The following is a 5,980-nucleotide window of genomic DNA, read 5'->3' on the forward strand; positions in this document are numbered from 1 at the left end:
CTGGAACTGTCCTTGCTCCGTAATACTACTATCAACACAATGTGCGTTTATTCGCAAAAAAAAAAAACACAATGTGCGTTTACAGTGAAGTATATGCTTGACGGCTCAAGCAAGGTATTTTGGATCCGTCGTTGGCGATGATAAAATTGAAGACCGCATGGGTGCCGTAGGTGAAATTAGTAGCAGTAAGTTGAGAAAACGATCAGTACAGTAGTGACATTCTTTCACTTTCCAGTCTGATGCGTTCTACATTCTCAATGATCAAATCGCTGAAAACACATTCACCTACCGCAAGAGAATCGACTCGGTCCATTTACTCCATCGACACAACATTCTCTCTCTCTGTCTCTCGGGGTCATCGATTGTGCAGATGGTTAGGACCCGCGAGTTCTTATCATCCGATCGAGGAAGTCTTCTCCGATGTACTACTAGTTAGGAGGGTTGGTATTTTTAATTCATAGTAGTGGGAAAAAGCCAAAAAGGGTAGTACGCATGGACATGTTAATTAGTTTCCCGGGATAGGCTGGATTGTTCGTCGTATAATAATAAAGCATCATTGATCGGATAGATATTCAAAGTTCAAAGATCAACGATAAGGGCAAAAATGCTGAGAGGCTGCGGTAAACCATTCTTCAGAAAAATAATCTTTTTTGTGTGTGGAAATTTCTTCGGACAATTTGACATGTGTAAGATCACCCTAATAATGTTTAGCATATAATATGAGTCGCTTACATATCAACTAATTAGAACTTTGACGGGAATTACCAAGTCACTAAGGTGTGTGCTACCGGCCTGTCATGCTCGTGCGGAAATTTGCGTGCATTGACTGAGAAAGTATTGTATTTTAAATCTAGAACCCATCCCTCTATTAGAAGATCAGGAAAGTATACCGGTGCTTAACATTCAGTGCAACTCTAGCAAATCCACTCGGATCGATCGGCATAATACCATCTATAAGTGATTTTGGTCGAAAAGACCACACCAACAGAGTCGTCATACGGCCTTTGGCCTACAAAATTTACTAAGCACGCTTCACCTCGAGCCCACATAGTTCGAGGCTAGGGGCGTTGATATGTTGATATGGAGCGGGCTACATCCGCAACCGCTCACGCGGGAGAGAAGTTTTAGTCCGACCTCTTTCTCCCGCACGCAGCTCGGTCAATGGAGCTGCCGTCCATATGTCCGCCGCTTCCTGCCTTCACCTATTCTGACGGCATGTCAACGGGTGTGTGGGTAGAAATGATCACCACTACACTTTCTCGGGTCGGTTTCTAAATTATAATGGATATGTATTGTTACTTTTTTCCGTGACCTATTTTGACCGCATGTCAACGGGTGTATGGGTAGAAATAATCACAACTACACTTTCTCGGGTCGGTTTCTAAATTATAATGGACATGTACTGTTACTTTTTTCCACAAAAAAAGTATTGTTACTTCGATCTTATCACTGTCATGGTATATGTCAACATAACACTATTATTTTGAGGGAACTAATACGCACATGAGACTTCAAGGCCATTGTCTAGTGGTTTTTCAAGTCTTGGAATTATTTTTCTACCATGCATGGGATATAGAGGGCATGTATCCAGTACCCATCATTACAGATTCAGGCTACGTTTTTTGGGTGTTGGCAAAGTTTTATTGAGTTTTTTTTCTTGTTTCGAAGTGTATCATATGATTTCAGATCGAATAAGCTTGCACATGTTTGAGATAGAAGTTCTCATGATGGTACACAACGAAGCATCATCTTACACATGGAAACAAGAAAAAAACAATAATGTAACATTCTGGAACTAAACAAAAAATTGCTGAAACAAGAAAACGTATAGGACGTATTTAAAAGCAATGATGGACTGTGGATCCATGCACGGTGCATATGGTACAATATCATTTCTCATCTCTGGTGTAATCATCTTTGTATTTTGCGACGGTATAGTGTACTCGTCATAACGTTTGCTGCCTTTTCCCTCCCATAACTTCTGCCATCTTTTCCAGTGAGATGTTTGTATAGTCTTTTGCCAGGGATGGCAGTTTTGCCCATGCATATGGGTACTTTACCTGAAAACAATGGATATAGACAAGACTTGAAGAGATTTTCTATCCACGGGTAATGGGTACCCATATCCGCAAAATATATGGGTAGGGCATGGGTAAGAAATTGTGCCCATGGGTAATCCAATGGATACCCAGAAGAAATTAATAAATGAAAATAACTCCTATAACATGTGGGGTTAGCATCCAACTCATATGGTCCAACCCTAAATCTCATATTCCTTAAACAAGTCATAGCTCATAGGCTCATAATCACATGCTCGCCACTTCTCATACGTACTATGTGACTCCTCAAAAAGATGAAATATCGACTCTTCGCTACCAGACTCTTGTCGAACACTCGATCCAGCGATCCCCAATTTCCACCACCGCCTTCCACTATGTTGGCCTTCCACCAACCGCTGCTCATACTCCCCTGATGCTTCCAAGAGGCCACCCACTGGAGGAGGCCACATGCGTGCTATACTACTCTACCATGGTCACTTGAATTTTAAACTCATTTCTCTACCTCTTAAGAATTTGAATGCTATATATTGTACCTAATGGATACCCATTGGGTATAGGATACCCGATGGGTATGGGCATGGGTGTCAGTTTATACCCATGAGTATTTGAAGTGGGTGGGTATAAAAAGTTTCTATGGGTATAGGTTTGAGTAGAAGGAGGTTGTACCCGCCCATACCCTACCCATTGCCATCCCCTACTTTTGGGAGTCCCATTTGAAGTCAATAAAAGCTCCCTGCAAAGAAAACAGAAGTTAATAAAAGCTCTCCTTAACATTTTTCCCGGGTCACTCTGATGCAGAGGCCGGTGACTATCCTCCTTCAAAAAAATATTTTTCCTGAAGAAGCCACACAATATCCATATTGTGTTATACTTATTGCAAGAAGTGAACATTTCAGAATAGTATGCCTTTTATTAACTCGATGGTAGCACTTGATTTCTCTGTGTTACCTAGAATGAAACAATGTCTTACTAAATGTATGTTACTCTACTCTTGTATGTCCTGTACTTTTGAAATTTAAAAACTAATTACTACACTACACGCATAGAGAATTTGCCGGTCTTCAAGGGGTAGCCAGCTCGAGGTCTCCGGTTTTCCTCGCCATCTGCTGCTGGAGCAGCTGGTTCTTCTGTGCCTCCGCCTTCTTCTGATGGACCTTCTCGCCGTACATGTAGGAAGCGAAGCCCCATAGGGAGAGCACGAGCGCGATGCCCTTTGGCCCGTCGAATTTCTCGTGGAGGAAGAGGACGGCGAGGATCTCGGAGAGCGGAAGGAGAACGGCGATCATGATGCCGGCGAGGAGCGAGGAAGCGCAGGTGATGAGCCCCATGATGCCCAGGTTGAGCAGCTGCCACGACACGGCGTCCCACACGAGCACCAGGTAGTAGTTGGTCTCGCCAAGCCCGAACGTCGCCGCCTCGCTCCGCAACGCCCGGAAGTCGCTCTTGATGGCCATGCCGAGCAGGCACACCATCGTGCCGGCCGCGCCCATCACGGCCTGCATCTGCATCACCGTGGAGTAGGGAGGTGGCGTCCTCGCGGCGGGTCCTGTCCGGCGCCCGTATCGCTCCATGGCGACCTCAACGAGCGGCAGTACGAGCCCGGCGAGCGCCGCTGCAGCGATGCCCTCGCAGAACCCGGTCCAGTATGTTTTGGATGGCTCGCCAGCCGGCTTCCCGGACCCCGGCCCGACACCGAGCACTGCCGGGCCGATGATGAGCAACATGACGGCGTTGGCGGAGAAGGGCGTGAAGCGAAGCCCAACGAAGAGGAACGCGAACACCGCCGTGAAGGCGAGCTGCGTCGCCAGCAGCAGCGACGACGTGGACAGCGGCAGCGCCTGCGACCCCATGGCGTACACGAAACACGACACGGCGTACAAACTGCCTAGCACGGCGGCCGCGCCGACGAGGCGAAGCGGGAGGAGGAGGTTGGCGATGCCGTGGCGGCGGCCCCGGAAGAGGGAGACGCACAGGGGCGGGAGGAGGAGCGGCCAGCCGGAGATCTGGAGCAGCGCGGAGAGCCACAGGCGTTGCCCGCCGTGGACAAAGTAGACGCGGAGCAAGAGCGGCCCGCCGGCGCCGATCAGGACGAGGCAGGCGCTGAATATGACCAGCAGCGAAGGCCGGTAGCGAGCCGGCGAGGCCGTCGAGGCGGCCATGGCGCGGGGCGGCGATGCGCATGGCGTCTTTGCTGCTTCTTGCATGGCTGGACTGGCACTAGCAGTTATGGCTGCCATGAAGCTCAGCTCGGAGTATATGTGTTCTGCTCCTTTTGCTTACGAGCTTGGTTTGGAGGCTCCTGGTTGTTGGATGCTCCAGATGGTGATGAGTTTGTGTGGAGTAATATGACAGGGTTGGAGGGTTTATATAGGAGAATTAATTAATTTAAAAATTAGTAAGTAGGTGAGTCAAACATAAAGGAAGGAGGAGGGAAGTACACACGTAACAGTTAACAATGAGCTCTTCGGTCTATGTCTTGTGAACTAAAGATATATTTGCCCCGGAGCGCTGCAAATAATGGCAGTGTATGTACTCCTCCACTTGTTGCATTCTTTTTTTTTAAAGATCCAGCTTTTCACTGGCATTTCATTAATAAGCAGGAAGTGGGAAAAACAAAGATGGGAGGGGGATCCAGAGGATCAGAGGGCTTGCCACAGATCGGCAATCCTCGAACAATAGAAATCTAGGGTTTATATCTCATGGTGGTTCCCCAAAGGGGCTCTCAAGGCAGGATGCACCTGCGGCTCGCCATAGCTCGATGCAATCTGTCACCCTTGTGATGATGTTGGATGCCCTTGGGGTGGTTTTCCTGAAGGTGGCGTTATTCCGTTCCTGCCATATCTCCCAGCAAACCAGCAGAAGCATAGTGTTGGTGCCTTTCCGCCGTCGTGGTGCAGCCCCATCTAGGGCGGCGATCACAATGGAGGAGTGCTGGAGGTCACGCCAGCTCGCAGCCGGAGCTAAAGAGGCGCAGCCCGTCCATGAGCTTATCGTTTCCCAGACGCCCTTGGCCATTGGGCACTCCCAGAACAGGTGCTTGGAGGATTCAAGGTTGCGATTGCATAGCTGGCAGAAGTACTCGTTCTTCCAGCCACGGCGTTGGAGTCTGTCATTGCACCACAGCCTGTTTTGCAGCATGAGCCAAGCAAACATCTTGATCTTCCCGGGGGCCCAAACGTTCCATATGATCTTGCCGAAAACCGAGGATGTCATGCCCTGGAATTGCACCCGATAGGCTGATGCAGCCGAGTATTCGCCCGTCCGCTTGAGGATCCATCTAATGGAGTCAGGGGTGCCCGCATGGAGATCGTCAGCTATGCCATGGAGCCGCCTATGCAAGGCCAGGACGTCGTGTATCAGGTGTTCAGTACAGCCATGGGCTAGGTCCTTGATCCAGTTGTTGTCTGCCAGGGCCTCCTTCACCGTCCTGTTCATCTATTTGTATGAGCAGAGTCGCTAAGAACATCCAAACTTCACAATAGCAGCCGTCAAAGGGCACACATGCAAAAAAGAAAAAGAAAAAGGAAAACAGCTCTAGCAGAGTCATCATATAAATCTTTATCGAGTGTATTATGTAGGGTTCTTCATATTTGGCTTCATAGCCTCCATGTTTAACGTCTCGGGGCCAACTTATAAAATCGTGTGGCACGGAAAGAAACTTCACGTGGTCCCCCACCTCATGGCGGAGATGGACGACAAAGATGAAAGGGAGACTGGAAGAAATGATGTCCCATTGACGGGTGGGTTTCACAAGGAAGGTGAAATTTGAAGGCTAGAATATAGCGATTCTGAGGCTCCCACTCATTTCAGCCTGCATTTTTTTTAGCCTGACATCATTGTAATGATTTCAGCGATTCATTTTTTTTGCTCTTCGCCAAGTGTTTCTGATACTCAGTAAATAAGGTTATTCCTGTAGTGAT

General features: G+C 48.1%; 1 pseudogene; it reads right to left on the reverse strand.

The window, feature by feature from the left end:
- Nucleotides 1-2,950: 2,950 nt before the first annotated feature.
- LOC125529598 (purine permease 3 pseudogene) lies at nucleotides 2,951-4,391 on the reverse strand (annotated as a pseudogene).
- Nucleotides 4,392-5,980: the final 1,589 nt, after the last annotated feature.

The sequence above is a fragment of the Triticum urartu genome, chromosome 4A (assembly GCF_056163025.1).
Source record: "Triticum urartu cultivar PI428250 chromosome 4A, HENAU_Tu73, whole genome shotgun sequence".
Lineage (NCBI taxonomy): Eukaryota > Viridiplantae > Streptophyta > Magnoliopsida > Poales > Poaceae > Triticum > Triticum urartu.